Here is a 19,803-nt window from a genome sequence, read left to right as displayed (position 1 = left end):
AGTACTAAACAGAGCTATGTGAAATGCCTTGAGTCCTGCAAATATGCAAAGTAACCATGCCTATTTTTGACCCTGGATGCCTGGAACAAAGGCTGAACTGTGGCTGCAATCCGGTAGTCATCATCAGGTTTCAGCTTGGCCAAGCTATAAGTAAACTAGGCCCAGGCATTTAGGGAAATCTCTTTGAATTAAGAAAATCCAGTGGCTTTGCTTTAAGCAACAGAGTCGGGGATAATGTCTCTCCCAATGAGATAGGTAACACTTTTTCTTGTAAAGTCAAGAAACTTCTGGAGCCAGGCCAGTTGCTTTCTTGAATATACCATTTCCATTTGTCAAGCAAGGCTTTATGTACCCTTCCAAACTTGTCAGTTATGGAGTCTGAGTTGAACCACCACAAAATGGAAATATCAGGCCAGAGAGACACAAGGATTCCTTGAGTTGGGAGTTCATTTTTGAGAAGAACCCTAAAACAAGCTAATAGCTGGATGTGACTTGGAGCTGCTGAATCTGAAACCCAAGGTCTATCTCCCAGTAATAGCTGCCTCCCTTTTCCAGAGTCTTATATTGGCATCATCATCAGTTGTAGAGACTTAAAGTTCAAAGAAGTCATTAGAGTTGTGGGTCCCCAAAAGTATTAGCACTTTCTCTGCATCTAGCTTTTCCTTTGACACTTAAGGGAGTAGTAAGTACATGCATATAACACATCAATTCATACTACACATTTGGATGTAGAAAAGCCAGCAAAAGTACATTGAATTGGCCTAAAGTCTCCACCTCATCTATTGTGAACCCTGCTCAAATCCCTCATTTAATTTGGGCACCTCCTATCCCCAAAAGACTGGATAGGATGGGGAGTTGAATGGCAATATCCCACAGAGCCAGAGTAACATCAGCAAAATTCATGGAATAAAAACCTTCAGAGACAGCCCTGATGGCCTATTTGTTAAAGTTTGGTGCTCATTGCTTCTGTGGCCTGGGTTCACTTCCCAGTTGTGGAACCACAGCACTTGTCTGTCAGTCACCATGCTGTGCTGGTGGCTCACATAGGAGAACTAGAATGACTTACAACCAGGATATACAACCATCCACTGGGGCTTTGGGGAGGAAAAAAAAGAGACAGGACTCATCAACAACAACAACAAAAAATCTCCAAAAAAATTCTTCCTTAAGACACTAGAAAAAGAAGAGCAAATTAAACATAAAGCCAGGAAAGGTAGAAAACAGTAAAAACTGGAGCAGAAATTAATGAAATAGAGACTAGAAGAAATTAATGAAGCCCAAAATTGGTTCTTTGAAAAGATCAACACAACCATTCTCCTCACGTTGTGTATAATTTACTCTCCTTTTTCTATCTTCTTAAACTGGAAACATACAGCACGGACTTTACACCTTTTCCCTCATGTATTATAGCTATATAAAGATATAATTTTCTTCTAGGGGCTCCTTTTTATTGCATCCCACATATTTTTATATGTATTATTTTCATTATCTCCATGTTCTGACTACCTTTTAATTTCCTTTGTGATTTCTTTTTTGACTCATGGGTTATTTAGTTGTATAATTTCCAAGTATCTTTGGGTTTTCTAGATATATTATTGCTTTTAATTCTTAAGTTAATTTTATATTAGTGAGCATACTATGTATCATTTTAATACTTTTAAGTTTACTGATACATGTTTTATGATTCAGCATATGAATAGCTCTGTCTGCCAATAAGACCATCAAAAGATATCTTCATCTTTTTATTATAAATTTTTTTAGCATTTCCACTTAGCTTTTATAACACATCTTTCTGATGAAATTCTCTATCTGTGGTAGGCAGAATAATGTCCCCCAAAGATGTCCATGCCCTAATCTCTAGAACTTGTGAATGAAATGTCACATGGCAAAGGGGAGTCAAGGTTTCATATAGGATTAAGATTGCAAATCAGCTGACCTTGAGATGGTGAGATTACCTTGGATTATCAGGTGTGCCCAATGTAATCACAAGGTCCTAATAAGTGAAAGAGGGAGGCAGGGGAGTTAGAAAGAGATTTGAAGATGCTATGATGCTGGCTTGAAGATGCAGGAAGGGGCCATGAGCCAAGGAATGCAGGCAGCCTTTAGAAGCTAGAAAAAGCAAGGAAACATATTCTCCCATAGGTGGAATGCAGCCCTGCTGATGCTTGATTTTAGCCCATAAAGTCCATTTCAGTGTCCTGACCTCCAGAACTTGAAGATAATAAATTTGTGTTTTTTTAAGACACTAAATTTATGATAATTTGTTACAACAATAGGAAACTAATACACCATCAGTACACAAGTTAGTCATCCCTCTCCAATAAATTCTTAAATTATTTTTAATAACTTGTATTTTAATATCCCTGTCTTATAACTCCAAAATTTGGGTCATCTCTGGCTCTGGTCCTAGTGACTATTACTTCTTGATAATTGGTCATTAATTGTTGATCCTTTGGATGTCTCAATTTTTTTCAATGAATGCTGGATATTCTGAGTAAATTAACAATATAGACTGAATAAACAGAAGGTGCCCCTACCCACAGAGCACATCAGTGCACAGCATCCAGCAAGTGGTGCTTCAGCCCCTATGTGAGCATGCCTTGCCCTTAGCACAGTGTAGGTGTGAAGGCAGCTCACCCACTCAGAAGGTACCTTGCCTGCAGAACAAGCAGCCCACAGGACCCACTGAGTAGTGACTTAGCCTCTGCAGAGGTGCCCCTCTGGCTCAGCCAGTCTCCTGATGAGAACAGAGTCCCTTCCTATGGTACCTGACCTGCTCACCCAGCACAGACGCCATGCCCACGTGAGCATAATCTACAGAATGGCTAAGGCAAGTCTGGACAAACACAGAATAGCCCTACCAGCACAACTTCCAGCAGATGTGGTGGGATGAGAAAACATAGCTCCTGCCCACCCCCCAGAGGTGGTAGGTAGAATCTGTGACTTGATACTACCACAGATGTGCTGGCAAAGGATCACTTCATCAAACACCATGAAGAACTACATTAACACATCAGAGAAGAAGGAAAATGACAATTCTCTGGAAACCAATCGTGAACTCACAGAAATTTACATTCTAAATGACAGAGAATTCAAAATGGTTATCATAAAGAACCTCAATGAATTACAAGAAAACTCAGAAAGACAGTTCATTGAGCTCAGGAATAAAATTAGTGAGCAGAAGAAATATTTCACCAAAGAGATCGAAACTTAAAAAAAAAACAACAAAGAGAAATTCTGGATATGAAGAACACAATTAATGAGATAAAAAATAGAGGTGACATTAGGGAGGACAGAATTAGTGATTTAGAGGATAGAAATATAGAAATGCTTCAGGTGGATGAGGAGAGAAAACTAAGATTTTTTTAAAATGAAGAAACACTTCGAGAAATATCCATCTCAATTAGGAAAAGAAACATAAGGATTATAGGTATTCCAGAGGGAGAAGAGGAGAAGAAAGGGCACAGAGCTTGTTAAAATAAATAATAGCTGAGAACTTCCCAAAGCTGGGGGAAAAACTGGACTTACAAGTACATGAAGCCAATAGAACTCCTAATTACATTAATATAAAAAGACCTTCTCCAAGGCATATACTATTAAAACTGGCAAAAGCCAATGACAAAAATAAAGAACTAAGGGCAGCAAGGCAGAAGAAAATAACATACAAAAGAACCTCTTTCAGGCTTTCAGTGGATTTCCCAGCAGAAACCTTACAGGCTGGGAGAGAGTGGAATAACATATTCACAACACTCAAAGACAAAAACTTTCAGCCAAGAATACTCTATCCAGCAAAACTATCCTTCAGATACGATGAAGAAGTAAAAGCATTCCCAGATAAACAAAGCTGAGGGAGTGCATCTCCACTAGACCTCCCCTACAAGAAATGATGAAAGAAGATTTCCTATCTCTAACAAAAATGTAAAACTTTACAAAATCTTGAACAAGGAGATAAATAGACAGACAGAATCAGAAAATTGCAGCTCTATATCAGAACAGGTCAGTAAACATTTAATTATAACAGAAAACACAAAGGGAAGGAAAGCATCAAAAATAACTATAAACACTTCAATTTAGTCACAAAACCACAACACAGAAAAGAAAAATTTATAGCAACAATAACTCAGAAGGGGAAGAGGAAAGGGACAGAACCTACTTAGGCTAATGGAGATACAAGGCTATCAGAAAATGGACTATCCCATCTATGAGATCTTTGATACAAACCTCATGGTAACCACTAAACAAAAAATCAGAGCAGAGTCACAGATAATAAATGAAGAGGAAACTGGGAAAACCATCACAGGAAACCATGAAACTGAAATGGCAGTCAGAGATATAAGGGAAGAGAAACAATGGAAATAAAGAACAACCAGAAAACAAATGATAAAATGACAGTATTAAGCCCTCATATATCAATAATCACTCTAAACGTAAATGGATTACTTCTCCAATCAAAAGACAAAGAGTTTCTGGATGGATTAAAAAACAAGACCCAACAGATGCTGCCTCCAGGAAACACATCTCAGCTCTAAAGACAAACAGGCTGAAAAGGAAGAGATAGAAGATGATACTTCAAGCAAATTGCAAACAAAAGAAAGCAGGTGTTGCCATACTCAGACAAAGTAGACTTCAAGGTAAAAAAGACAATGAGAGAAAAAGAGGGGCAGTATGTAATGATAAAAAGGACATTCAACCAGATGACATAACACCTATGAATATATACGTGCCTAACACAGGAGCACCAAAGTATATAAAGGAACTATTAACAGACTCACAGGGAGAAATTAACAGCAACACAATGATAGGAACCTCAATGGTCCAATTACATCAATGGATAGATCATCCAGACGGAAAGCCAACAAGGAAACAATGTCCTTAAGCAAAATACTAGATCAGATGGACTTAATGGATATAGATAGAACAATCCATCCAAAAACAGTAGAAAACACAACCTTCTCAAGTGTACATGGAACATTCTCAAAGATAGACCATATGTTGGGAAAAAAGACAAGCCTTAATAAATTTAAGAAGATTGGAATCATACCAAGCATCTTTTCTGACCACAATGCTGTGAAACTAGAAATCAAGTACGGGAAAAAGGCTAGGAGAGTCACAAATATGTGAAACTAAACAACATGCTAGTGATCAACCAATGGATCAATGAAGAAATTAAAGGAGAAATAAAAATATATCAGGAGACAAATGAAAACAAAAACACAACATACCAACTTTTATACGATCCAGGGAAGCAGTCCTATGAAGGAAATTTATGGCAATACTGGCCTACCTCAACAAACAAGAAAAATCTCAAATAAATAATAACAAACTACACCTAACAGAACTAGAAAAAGAAGAACAAACAAAGCCCAAATTCAGCCAAAGGAGGGAAATAATAAAAATTAGAGCTGAAATAAATGAAATAGAGACTAAAAAAAATAATAGAAAGGATTAGCGAAGCTAAGTGCTTATTCTTTAAGATAAATAAAATTGACAAACACTTAGCCAGAATCACTAAGAAAAAAAGAGAGAAGTTTCAAATAAATAAAATTAAAAATGAAAGAGAAGAAATTACAATGGATACCACAAAAATACAAAGGATTATAAGAGAATACTGTGAAACACTATATGCTAACAAATTGGACACCTAGAAGAAAAAGATAAATTTTTAGACTGGTACAGCTACCAAAAACTGAACCAAGAAGAAACAGAAAATCTGAATAGACCAATCACAAGTAAAGAGATTGAAACAATAATCAAAAACCTCCAAAAAAACAAAAGTCCAGGATTACATGGCTTCTCTGCAGAATTCTACCAAACATTCAAAGAAGATTTAGTACCTATTCTTCTCAACCTATTCCAAAAAATGAAGAAGATGGAACACTTCCTAACACATTTTACAAGGCCAACATAACCCTGATCCCAGTGTCAGATAAGGACAACACAAAGAAGGAAAACTACACAACACAACACAACACAAAGAAGGACAACACAAAGAAGGAAAAGGCCAGTTTTGCTGATGAACATAGATACAAAAATCCTCAACAAAATATTGGCAAACTGAATACAGCAATACATTAAAAGGATCATACACCATGATCAAGTGAGATTTATACCAAGGACACAGGAATGGTTCAGCATCTGGTAATCAATCAACATGATACACCACATTAACAAAATGAGGAATAAACATCACATCATTATCTCAATAGATGCAGAGAAAGCATTTGACAAGATCCAACATCCATTTATAATAAAAACTCTCAAAAAAATTGGTATAGAAGGAGAGTACCTCAACATAATAAAGGCCATATATGACAAACCCACAGCCAACATCATACTTAACAGTGAAAAACTGAAAGCTATCCCTCTGAGAAGAGGAACAAGATAAGGGGTTCACTCTTGCCACTCCTAATCAACATGGTACTGGAGGTTTTGGCCAGGACAATTAGGCAAGAAAAAGGAGTAAAAGATATCCAAACTGGAAATGATGAAGGAAAATTCTCACTCCTTGCAGACAACATGATTCTATATTTAGAAAACCCTAGGGGCTGGCCCCGTGGCCGAGTGGTTAAGTTCGCGCGCTCCGCTGCAGGCGGCCCAGTGTTTCGTTGGTTCGAATCCTGGGCGCGGACATGGCACTGCTCATCAGACCACGCTGAGGCAGCGTCCCACATGCCACAACTAGAAGAACCCACAACGAAGAATACACAACTATGTACCGGGGGGCTTTGGGGAGAAAAAGGAAAAAATAAAATCTTTAAAAAAAAAAAAAAGAAAAAAAGAGAAAACCCTAAAGCATCTACCAGAAAGCTATTAGAAATAATCAACAACTACAGCAAAGTGGCAGAGTGAAAACTCAACTTACAAAAATCATTTGCATTTCTATACACTAATAATGAACTAGTAGAAAGAGAAGTTAACAATATAATCCCATTTATAATCACAACAAAGAGAATAAAATATCTAGGAATAAATTTAACCAAGGAGGTGAAAGACCTATACACTGAAAACTATAAGACATCATTGAAAGAAATAGATGATGACATAAAGACATGGAAAGATATTCCATGTTCAGGGGTAGGAATAATAAACATAGTTAAAATGTCCATATTACCTAAAGCAATATACAAATTCAATGCAATTCCAATCAGAATCCCAATGACATTCTTCACAGAGATAGAACAAAGAATCCTAAAATTTAAATGGATCAACAAAAGACCCCAAATAGCCAAAGCAAACCCTGTTTGCTTTACAAACAGCTATTTATAGAAAGAAAAGTGATATTTAAGCTGCCATTGTAGAATAGTATAATCTGCCTTATATTACCTTAGATAATAGTACCATATTTTAAAATAATGTTGTAAACCATTCAATTATTCACAAAGCTGGAGGCACCACAATCCCTGACTTCAAAATTTACTACAAAGCTATGGTAATCAAAACAGCATGGTACTGTCACAAAAACAGATACATAGATCAATGGAACAGAATTGAGAGCCCAGGAATAAACTCACACATCTCTGGATGGCTAAACTTTGACAAAGGAGCCAAGAACATATGGAGAAAGTAAAGTCTCTTCAATAAATGGTGTTGAAAAAATGGGTAGCCACAGACAAAAGAAGGAATGTAGACCATTATCTTACACCATACACAAAAATTAACTCAAAATGGATTAAAGACTTAAATGTAAGACCTGAGAGCATAAAATTCTTAGAAGAAAACACATGCAGTATTCTCTTTGACATCTATCTTAGCAGCATCTTTTTGAATACCGTGTTTACTCAGGCAAGGGAAACAAAAGAAAAAAGCAAATGGGACTACATCAGACTAAAAAGCTTCTGAAAGGCAAATGAATCCGTGAAAAAAATGAAAACACCCCACCAACTGGGAGAAAATATTCACAAATCATATATCTGACAAGGGTTAATTTCCAAAATATATAAAGAAGTCATATAACTCAACAACCAAAAGACAAACACATCAATCAAAAATGAGCAGGGGATACGAACAGACTTTTTTCCAAAGAAGATATACAGATGGCCAACAGGCACAGGAAAAGATGTTCAATCTCAGTAACTACTAGGGAAGTGCAAATCAAAACTACAGTGAGATATCACCTCACACTCATCAGAATGGCTGTAATTAATAAGATGAGAAATAATAAGTGTTGGAGAGGATGTGGAGAAAAAGGAACCCTCATATTCTGCTGGTGGGAATGTAAACTGACGCAGCCACTATTGAAAACAGCATGAGGATTTCTCAAAAAATTAAAAATAGAAATACCATATGATCCATCTATCTTACTACTGGGTATTTATCCAAAGAACATTAAATCAACAATACAAATGGATCTATGCAGCCTTATGTTCATTGCAGCATTATTCACAATAGCCAAGACATGGAAGCAACCCAAGTGCCCATCAACTGATGAATGGATAAAGAAGATGTGTGGGGCCGGCCCAGTGGCACAGCGCTTAAGTTCGCACACTTCATTTTGGCGGCCCGGGGTTTGCTGGTTTGGATCTCGGGTGTGGACCTATGCACCGCTTGTCAAGCCATGCTGTGGTAGGCGTCCCACATATAAAATAGAGGAAGACGGGCACAGATGTTAGCTCAGGGCCAGTTTTCCTCAGCAAAAAAAGAGGAGGATTGGTGGCGGATGTTAGCTCAGGGCTAATCTTCCTCAAAAAAAAAAAGAAGAAGAAGATGTGGCATAGGGGGCTGGCCCTGTGGCATTGTGATTGGCTCTAGCACTCTGCTTTGGCGGCCCAGGTTTGTGGGTTATGATCCTGGGCAGAGACCTACACCACTCATCAGTCATGCTGTGAGAGTGACCCACACATAAAATAGAGGAAGACTAGCACAGATGTTAGCCCAGGGCTAATCTTCCTCAAACCAAAAAAAGAAAAGAGGATGATTGGCAACACATGTTAGCTCAGGGCAAATCTTCCTGAGCAAAAAAAAAAAAAAAAAAAGAAGCTGTGACATATACACACACACAATGGAATACTACCCAGCCAAAAAAAAGACAAAATGGTCCCATTTGCAACAACATGGATGGACCCTGAGTGTATTATGTTAAGTGAAATAAGCCAGACAGAGAAAGACAAACACCATGTCATTTCACTCATATGTGGAAGCTAAACAAACACACGGACAAAGAGAACAGATTAGTGGTTACCAGAGGGTAGGGGGTAGGGGGGTGAGTGAAAGAGGCAAAGGGGCACATGTGTATGGTAACAGATAAAAACTAGACTATTGGGGGCATGATGCAGGCTATACAGAAACCAATATCTAATAACATACATCTGAAATTACACAATTTTATAAACCTATACGATCTCAATAAAATTTAAAAAAAAACAAAAACAGAGACTGAGTACACAACATTTTTTCCTAGGAAAGGGTGCCTCTCCTTTTACCAGGCTGCTATGGTGGATTTGAACTAAGCCTAAGCTTCGCAGTTGTTTTCATTAGATTCCATTCACCACAGGTTTCAGATTATTTGAGGGCTAGATCAGAGCCCTCCTATTAGCAGACACTGGGATCCGAGTGCCTGGAGGGTTTATCTCAGTTCTCATGCCCTCCCGTCTGCCTTCAGAAGGCCCCGTAAAACTGCACCTCCCTAGGTGCACCTCAGCTTTCCAGACCCTCCTAGAACCATGGAAGCCACTAACTTCAATTTAGCATAAAGTCCAGAGTGGTTGTAGGGTTTCTTTCTGTGCCCTTGCCTTTCCCTCAGACTTCAGCAGGCTCCACATACCTGGTCCTCAGGGAGCAAGAAAGGAGCATCTCTCCCAGCGGTCTTGCTCTTCCCCCGGCAATAGACAACCTCTGCTTCCTACTAAGTCTAATGCCCAGGATACCTATAGGACCTACCTCAGCCCTCTTACTCTGCCCTTAATTTTTCACAACCATTCTGTGAAGGTCAATTGAAAAAGGCTTGGCACGTGAGTACACACTCCCTTTGTGTTTGGGGTTTCTACTCATTTGAAATTGCCACACATTTGGACTTTAAAAATTCATTGAAAGTTTGTTTTCTGCTTACCTGTGTCTAGGAGAGCTCCCTCCTCTCTCTCTCCTGCCAAAGATGAATTAGCCATGGGTCTCGTCTTTCCTCGGAGGGCTAGATTTCCATCTGCATTTGGTTCATTAGATTGCTTTGTGATTTCAGCTCTCAGATGAGCTTAAATAATAAAGCTCTGATTTTTGTTGGTTATCCTGCTTCTTCTCATTCCCATGAGGTTCTCATGCAACTTTCTACATCCTAAGTAGAAGCAAGAAAATTACATTGAAAACTTAACTCACGCATTTTGATCATCATATTTTGTATCAACATTCAGAATTAGTCGGTATCAATAGCCTGCCATGATACTCACAAGACTTAGAGTGATCTTGCTTCTCCCCTCCATCTCCATCATTGCCGACTCTCACGATTTACTGAAAACATTGGAAAATCTCTGTGTCTACTTTTTTTAGGAGTCACTGCTTAACAATTTCCTGAAGCTTTGTAGTTAAATTGCCAACCATTATTTGGGCTTCACTATAAATTTTATTGATTTCCTTATTGTACTCTACCGTATATTTTATTTTCCTTTGGCCTAGATCCAACCTTATGAAGCCATACTTTCAAAAATGTTTTTTCAGGTAGTAAAATTTCTTTGTTTATTCCCCCCTTTTTCAATATCATTTTGACTACTTATATAATTTAAGATTTTCCCTAGAGGATTTTAAAATATAATTAAAGACAAAAAAGCATAAAATGTTAAATCACATCCAAAGAATGTGCTTATTCCAGAGTAATTTTATAAGACAGTACACATAATATTGAACTCTCGTGCCACTTTTAGCATCTCTCCACCTTTAACAAAATAACATTTTGTCGACAAACATTTATTGGAATCTTTCTATGCGCCAGAGATATTGCACAGCACTAGAGAGTCCAAGACAAATAGATAACACCTGCCCACAATGTGTTTGGAGGTAAATGGATGATCACGAGATAGAGTTAACGTGTTTTGTTAGAGGGAAATTCAGGATACAGTGCTTATGAGTAACAGATATGGCAAAACCAGACTGGCCCAACTCCTGAGGGAGGTGGCTCCTTAGCTGAGTCTTGATATAAGTAATACTCCATTTAAAAAAAGAAAAGATAGAAATGTTTGTCCCAAGAAGTGGGAGCTGTAAGTTCAAAGACCCAGAAGCTAAATTGAACCTAGAAGTTTCTGGGAACTATGAGTCTTGCATTTCATGTAGTATATGGCATATACTGCAGAGCACAGATTCAGCAGGAATTTCAGACTCAGATGATCTTGGAGGACCAACCATTGTAAGGCAGCCAAACCATATATGTGTACACATATGTGTATATATATACATATGTATATGTGTACATATATACACACACACACGCTCATGTATATTCATACATATATCAACATAAGAAGGCATGCTCTGGCAGAAGTAATTTAAAGACATTATTTTGAAACACTGAAGTAGCTAAAAATAATAATATCAAGACAGCTGTGAGCCAAATTTAGCAAACAGGCCAGGAATTTGCTGCCCCTGATTTAGAGAGTAAACACCGTGAGACATTGTGTCAGAATCTTGTGGCTTAACCATGTGACCATGGAAAAATAATTAAACTTCTCTGACACTTGGTGTCCTCATCAAGAGCCACTTCGAGCAGTAAACTTCTATTCTAAGGATGAAGTTAGAAAAATACTGAAAACCTAACCCTGAAGTTATGTTATGTTTTTGAGGTTACAGGCAGCAACCCAAATCAATAAACATGAAGATCAAAACTCAAAGCACATTCGCCTCGTTTTCCATAACATTTTGATAACGTTTGTTTCATTTTGCCTGATAGTATATTATTTTTGTGCCACAGTTTCTCCTACTAGAATATAAGCCAGAATATAAGCCTGTTTTTATTTCCATCTTGATATGTCCCATAGCATTTCATTAATGTCTGGCAGATAGTAGGTAATCAAAAACAACAAAGAATATTTTAAATTTTAATAAGAGAAACTTTTAATATTTGAAGACAAAATTGCATGCGTCTTTAACTAAACAGTCTTAGGAAAATGCAATTTTAGAAAGCAATCTTTTAACAAAAGCAAAACATAACAAAGAAAACTAACAAACAAGCAAATAAACAAGAAAAAGGAAAGGCCAAAACTGGTTTATTTTCCTCATGAGACACTGGGTCAAACATCTTGAACTGACAAGAAATTATTTTCCTTTCATGTAAATGATGTTGGCAGTTTCTGTCCCATGGTTACGATATACTGCAGTGCTTTCTCTAAATTGTTATTTTTGCCAATGAAATAGTCCTATTTTAGCAAGAGTCTAATCCTGTTGCCTAAGGCACAGCTATTTCCTGAGTATTTTCAATTGGGCTTTCTGTGTTCCCATAAGCTTTGCTCATACCATTATTACGAGACTAGTTATGTAAAATTGTGATTAGCTCTTTACACGTCTGTCTCTGCCTTGAGGCCAGGAACTCCTCCAGGGCAGAAATATCATCTCATCCATCTTCATAGCTACGATTGTAACACAGTGCTTGGCATATAGCTGATGTAATGGTAGCAGTAAAAAGTAGATGTGGGGGCCAACCCGGTGGCGTAGCGGTTAAGTTTGGGCACTCCACTTCGGTGGCCCAGAGTTCACTGGCTCGGATCCCAGGCACAGACCTACATGCTGCTCACCAAGCCATCGTGTGGCAGTGTCCCACACACACAATAGAGGAAGATTGGCACAGATGTTAGCTCAGGGACAATCTTCCTCAGCAAAAAAACCCCAAAAACAAAAGTAGGTGTGAAATTTTGATATCAGGTTAAATTGTTGATTGTGCCATTGTGTGAGCTCCAACTTACTGAAAGAACAGGGATCATTTTTTTCTGTGGGAAAGGCAGATAGCAGCTAGAACAATAAAGGCATTTCTCAGCTTTGACTATTAAAAAGGATTTTTGAGCCTCAAGCAAGACAATAGTTTTTTTTTCACTATTTATTTATTTTATTTTTTATTTGTTTTTTTTAAAGATTGGCCTCTGAACTAACATCTGTTGCCAATCTTCTTTTTTTCTTTTTTTCTTCTTCTCCCCAAAGCCCCCAGTACATAGTTGCATATTCTAGTTGTAGGTTCTTCTAGTTGTGGCATGTGGCATGCCTCCTCAGCATGGCTTGATGAGTGGTGCCATGTCTGCACTCAGGATCCGGACCTGTGAAACCCTGGGCTGCAGAAGCAAAACACACAAACTTAACAACTCGGCCATGGGGACGGCCACGCAAGATAATAGTTCTTAAAGACTCTGATAAGACCACAAAAAAGCCATTTTAAATTTCTCTAATTCTTCTTAATATGTGGCCAAGTTGAAGTTCACAGACTTTAACTAGAAGGCAAAGCAGACGACTGCAATCTCAGCCAACATCTAACTGTAGCAGAAAGACACTCTTAGCAAGAGCTGTTCTGCTCTGTCCTTCCCAAATTCCTGACAAGCAAAATAAAATGGTTATGGTTTTTTGTTTTTTTTTTCCTGCAGGGAATGATTTGCCTTGAGCTAACATCTGTTGCCAATCTTCCTCTTTTTGTTTTCTTTCCTCAAAGCCCCCCAGCACATGGTTCTTCTATGTGAGCTGCCATCAGAGTATGGGAACTGACGGATGGGCAGTGTGGTTCCGTGAGCGGGAAGCGAACCCAGGGCACTGAAGCAGTGAAAGCAGCAAGCTTTAACCACTAACCCATCAGGGCTAGCCTGGTTGTTATTTTTTTACACTAGTAAGTTTTGGGGTAACTTATTATGCCTTAAAAGTAACCGTATTTAATCATAGTTTTAAAAAAATATATATGGTTGGAATTAACTACCTAATATTTTATTTAGAAGCTTTTCAACCATGTTTGTTAGTGAAATAAAAGTATACTTTTTCTGTTCTTAATTTGTCCTACTCTTGAAGTATTTCTTGGCTTTTTCTTATTTGAAAACTCTGGTTGTTTTGAAAATAGTATTTGTGTGGTGAGACTCCCACGTTAGTTTTTATTGCTGTGTAAAGTTAGCAGCTTAAAACAATACAAATTTATTGTCTCATTGTTTCAGTGGATTAGGAGTCTGCACAGATGCCTAGGTCCCCCACTCAGGATCTCCCATGGCTGAAAAGATGTTGACTGGGCTGAGTTCTTTCCTGGAGTTCTCTGGGGAAAAATCCACTTCCAACTTCATTCAGGTTTTTGGCAGCATCTAGTTCTTGCTGGCTGTTGACTAAGGGGACATTCTCAGCTCCTAAAGACTGCCTGCCATTCCCTGCCATGTCACCCTCTCCAAACCTTGGCAGGCACTTCTTAAAAGCCGGCAGGAGAATGTCTTTGCCTTTTCATATCTCTGACTCTCCCTGTCTCTGATCTCTAGATATAGACTTAAAGGGCTCCTGTGTTTAAACAACACCCTTGTGGATAACCTCTTTCTCTAGGTCAGCTGGACCATCCAATGTAACTTCATCACAGGAGTAAAATCCATCATATTTACAGTTCAGGGAAATATGCAGCTGTGTACTCGTGGGACCAGGCATCTTGGGGGGCATTTAGAATTCCACTCACCACAACTTTGAAGGCTATGATGTCCTAGCATTTGAATAAGAATTTGGCTAGATATATAATTCTAGTACACAATTATTTTCCTTCAATATTGTAAAAGTGTTATTCTATTATCTTCTCACTTCCAGTGTTGCTGGGAAAAATTTGATATAACTCTGATTATCTTTTTGTAGTTTATTCTCTTGAAGCCTTTAGAATTTATCTTTAATTTTCTTCAGGGTCACTCTAAGGTATATAGGCTTGAACTTTTCCTTTTCTTTCCTTTTGACATTTCTCCTGTTTCTTTATGAACTTTTCAATCTGAGTCTCTCATCTTTAATTTTATGAAGATGATTTCCATTATTGCTTCAGTTACTTTCTCTTTTCAATTTTTTTTCTTCTGGGATTTCTATTACCTGGATATTAAGACTTCTATTATTCATATCTTTTAATTTTCTATTAATTATTAACTAGTGCTTTGGGGGAGAATTCCTTGATGTATTATTCACACTAATTTATTTTCCAGCTGTTATCCATCCAACTATTTCCCAATTTATTATGGGTTTTATTTCAATAATTTTATTTTTCATAGCTTATTTTTCCTGTTTTTTTCTATTTTTAAAAGTAATTTTGAATTCTTGGTTCATGTTGTGAAGTTCTTCTCTTATATCTTTATGGAACATTATTGATGTTATTACAAAATTTCATTCAAGCTATTCCAATATTTCTTCTTCACACATAATATTTTGCCCAGTTTGTTTTCTTCCTTTTGAAGTACTTGTACTTGTGAAATGTCTAGTTGTTTTAGCCTGTGAGCTCACATTTTGTGTGTGTGTGTGTGTGTGTGAGAGAGAGAGAGAGAGAGAGAGAGAGAGAGAGAGAAAGGAGAGAGAGATTCACTACTTTGGTAATATAATTAGATAGTTGCCAGAGTTGAGTCCTGGTCTACGTCAGTCCCATCTTTGGTTGTAAGGGGGTGGGCGGGGGGCATGATTCTCAGGTCAGAGGGGAATCACAACCACATGTACCAGAGAACTCAAATCGCTCTTGATCTCTCCCATTTGCTGCTGCCCCCAAAGGAGACGCTGCTGGTCCAGGTTTTACTTTTAAACCTTTAGGAAGAAGCAGTATGTGCAGGAAGCATCCCCTTTGTTTATAATCCACCATCTCTGCACACCTACAGAAGGAGAGTCTAGAGGGGTCCCCCCTTCATCTTAATTATTTCTGCACCTGTTTAGACCCATATTTTAAAGTCATTATTATAAATACTCTTTTCATTATCTATATGCAACCTCAAAATATAAAACCCCTTTAGTTTGGTTAGTGTTAGCCCTCTAAAAGAAACTGACTTAGGTGAAAGCAGCAGCAATTACATTTATATCTATTACTATCCGGAGGAGTCATGTCTCTCTTGACAAAACCTCAAATTGCTCATATTAGTAATTTTATTTGCATAATAAATATTTTAATCAAGTTATGAGTAATCTTCTTAATATCTCAGGGTGAGGTCTGTGTATCAACAGGCTGCTCTTATTTGCAAGTGACAGGATACCTCACCAGAGATGCCTTCAGCAAAAGGACCTTTATTATCTCACAGATGTCTGGGCTCTGGAGCAGGAGAGCTCCAGGTTTGGTGCAGCAGCATAACAATGTCATCAAGGAGCACACATTTTTCCATATTTGCACCTTACCCTGCTCAGCAAGTCGGCTTTCATCTCCAGCCTTGTCTGCTCGTGGTTACAGGATGGCTGTTGCAGCTCAAGGCATCGTGTCTTCACACAGTAGCATCCAAAGATAGAAAAGAGGGGGAAAGGCAGTTTTTCAGCTTTTCAAGTGCGTTTCTTTTATCAGGGAGGAAAACTTCTCAGAACTTCCCTACAGGGTTCTGCTGGCCAGGACTGGGTAACATCAGTAGTTGAAACTAGGAAAGCAATGATCTAGAAATAGCTAGAATATTCACTCTCTATTTTGGGAAGCAGGCTCTTTCGGCCAAGAAATTAAGGGCTGGGGACTAGAGTAGGGTCCAATAGTGTTTACCAAGCAAAGTACTAGCAAGACGACAGAGGCATACGAGGATCATTATCCTCATTTTAGAGGTGAGAATCTAAGACGCAGCACTTATTGTACTGAAATACCACGACTATTAAAAAAATTCATTTTTTTAACTGTAGTTTGTACCTCTTAATCCCCTTCTCCTGTTTCGCCCATTCTCTCACCTCCTTCCAAAAATAAATAAGTCACAGGGAATATAGTACAGCATAGGGAATATAGTCACTGTTGCAATAACTTCGTAAGATGAGAGAAGGTTAACTAGATCATTTCGTAATGTATATAAATATTGAATCACTATGTTGTACACCTGAAGCTAACATAATATTGTATGTTAATTATACTTCAATAAAAATAAATAAAGTTCTTGGTGGCCACTGAGCAAGAAATCAGGCTGGATAGCTCCCAGTGGGCCTCACAGGATCATTTATTACTTTGGTGAGACTGTGTGGAGATTTTGACCATCTCTCAGCATCAGAGTCCTGACATACTAACAGAAGAGCTATTTATTTATAAAGTGAAATATAATTTTCACAAGGACTGGAGCAGCTGTACTTATAAGACCAGTGCATTCTTTCTCTAGAGGTAGACCTAAAATGGGGAAACAAATCTGAATCAGAAAGTTGTTTTGTGAGCATAGAATCAACAACAGGGAAATGTCAGAGACCAATTTAACATTGGGACCAGGTAACAAACCTGTTCACTCAGGCTTTTCTCCCTCTGGATAGTGTCTGTATGGGGACTAAGGATGCTGTGTTTTCAGCTCCCCTCCCCGGGCCTTTAGAGCTACTAGACACTTCTTTGAGGAGTTTATACATCCAATCAGGAAACAGTCAAGTCCTCTTGTCTTGAGAGTTCTGTGTGTTTAGATATTATCACGATCTTTGAGTTTATCCTACAGTTGAATTACCAGGAGAGGATCATATTTCTATCATTTCCATGTTCTTGTTGGTGAGTTGGCATGTCAGTGTAGCCTCCATGTTCTGAAAGCTAGTACAGATATTTTTTAATTACTCATTTTTTTTGGCTGAAATTCCCATAAGTAACGTGTTTTAAAACTGTTCCTCTCCTCTCATTTTTTTGCTCACTTTATTACAAACACACAGCAAGCTTAGTGAAATTAAAATCACTATTAAACTTCAATCATTTTTTCTAGTAGAGCACAATAAAAACCTTGCTGTAATACTTAATCTTTTCTAAACACTCCCTCCAAAATCTCTGTTTCTTTCATATACATTGTCTCTTATTTCAAAAAAAGACTATTAGATGAGAAAAGTTTATAGTATTGTGTGTATGGTACACTTGACCAGATATTTACAGGTGTTTTTCAGTAAAACGAAAGTATTATAATTTGTAATAGATATCTACTTTAAACTGGGGACTGTAATTCTTCAAAAGAACAAAATGTTATGGCAAATGCACTCTCAAAGTTATCATTTAAAGGAATTGACATTTGTGTGATATGAAAATATATTCATTTAAAAAAAGAATAGTTTTGTATTTTTCCTCTTAGGAAAAAATTCACATGATAGTTACACATAAAAAGCAAAGATGGGGGGCTGGCCCAGTGGCACAGCCTTTAAATTTGTGCGCTCTGCTTTGGCAGCCCAGGGTTTGCTGGTTCAGATCCTGGGCACGGACCTAGCACTACTTATCAAACCATGCTGTGGAAGGCATCCTACAAATAAAATAGAGGAAGATGGGAATAGATGTTAGCTCAGGGACAATCTTCCTCAAAATAAATAAATGAACAAATAAGTAAAGATAGCGTCCAGTCCTGTGGCCTAGTGGTTAAGTGTGGCGAACTTTGCTTTGGTGGCCCAGGTTTGGTTCTTGGGCACAGACCTAAACCGTTTCTTGGCAGCCATGCTGTGGTGGCAACCCACATACAAAATAGAGGAAGATTGGCACAGATGTAAGCTCAGGGTGAATCTTCTCAGCAAAAAAAAAGCAAAGATAATGTTGGGAAAATATGTTTTTGTTGGTATGATTCATAGAAGTGAACACTTTACGAGAATTATCTAAAAATTGCCTCAATGCATCATTTGACTTCATATGTGGGGCACAGTTTCTATGTTCCAATTTCATCAAGTAATATTCTCATGATAGGTTAATAAGAAAATGCTATATTCAACGTACATTAGCAACAGAAATACAGTGATATGTCTCCTACTTGTAGGCACTAGGATTCCTTCATTAGCCAGTTTTAAGGAACAAATAACATGACACTTGAAAGAAGGTTTAACGATCTTCATAATATTGTTATACTAAAAGTTTCTGACGTTTGTATGTGAAGCTATATTAAGAATTATTTTATTTGTCAATGAGCCTATGGAACAATGGAAAAAAATCACAATGACTTATATAGTATGCTTGGGAGTTCCCTCACACTGTTCTCAGATGTGAAGAGAAAATGGAGTTTCTTTGTCTTTATAACTGATCTGTTGTTTTTTACAAGACCCCATGAAATTGGACAGAGGACTTAGGGTGGAGGTGCAGATATAAAATGTAGTGTTATCTCATAAATTTTCTTCAGTGCAAACGTTTAAATAGTCAAGTCTTGAGACATTCCTCAGTCTTGTTATACCACCTCCTCACCCTATGATGGCATCTGGGAGTTGACTGCACCCTTGAGAGTTGACAGGTAGATGAGTGGGGGTAGACGCTAGCTTACATCTAGTTGCAGCGTCTTTGTACTACCCTCGGTCTTTCTGAGATTCCTTGACAACGTCCTTTCTCTCTACCTGATCACTAGATTCTCTGCTGATCGCCTATGTTGAAGTGTGTGGCTGGTGATGGTGTGGTCCGCTCTTTGATTCTGGATCCTTGTCTTAGGAACTGACCTGCTTTTCAGGTCAGTCCTCCTTTTCAATTCCATTTGTTCCTGGTAACATGTCTTTCCCTTGCCCTAGATCCAAGGCCTTTCCTCTCATTACTATAATGAATATTTCTCGTTAACTAGTCAACCAACCTTATGAGATACCTATCAAGTCTCTTGACATGGTCCTTTAATGTTCTTAATACATGATGCATGAAAGTCAAGAGGGAGCTTCTGGGCAGCCAGCCTGGAAGCCTCCTACTACCTTGGCACACTGCTGCATATATTTCAACTAGGATGCCCTGGATTAGTGTGTTGGCACACCTCCACGCCATCCTCTTCTAGAGTACTAATAGGAGGCAAAGCAGAA

At 38.1% G+C, this 19,803-nt stretch overlaps 1 protein-coding gene across 1 annotated transcript in view; it reads right to left on the bottom strand.

The window, feature by feature from the left end:
• The window catches only part of IL15 (interleukin 15), a 124,747-nt gene extending 108,298 nt beyond the window's left edge, over positions 1-16,449 (bottom strand). The window contains exons 1-2 of the mRNA XM_046657202.1: positions 16,258-16,449; positions 10,046-10,264 (exon numbers count right to left, since the gene is read on the bottom strand). The gene's annotated coding sequence lies outside the window, so the exon portion shown is untranslated. The remainder of the gene's footprint in view (positions 1-10,045; positions 10,265-16,257) is intronic.
• Between the last annotated feature and the right edge of the window lie 3,354 nt (positions 16,450-19,803).

The sequence above is a fragment of the Equus quagga genome, chromosome 3 (assembly GCF_021613505.1).
Source record: "Equus quagga isolate Etosha38 chromosome 3, UCLA_HA_Equagga_1.0, whole genome shotgun sequence".
NCBI classification, from domain to species: domain Eukaryota; kingdom Metazoa; phylum Chordata; class Mammalia; order Perissodactyla; family Equidae; genus Equus; species Equus quagga.
This window is presented reverse-complemented; position numbering and strand designations above follow the sequence as displayed.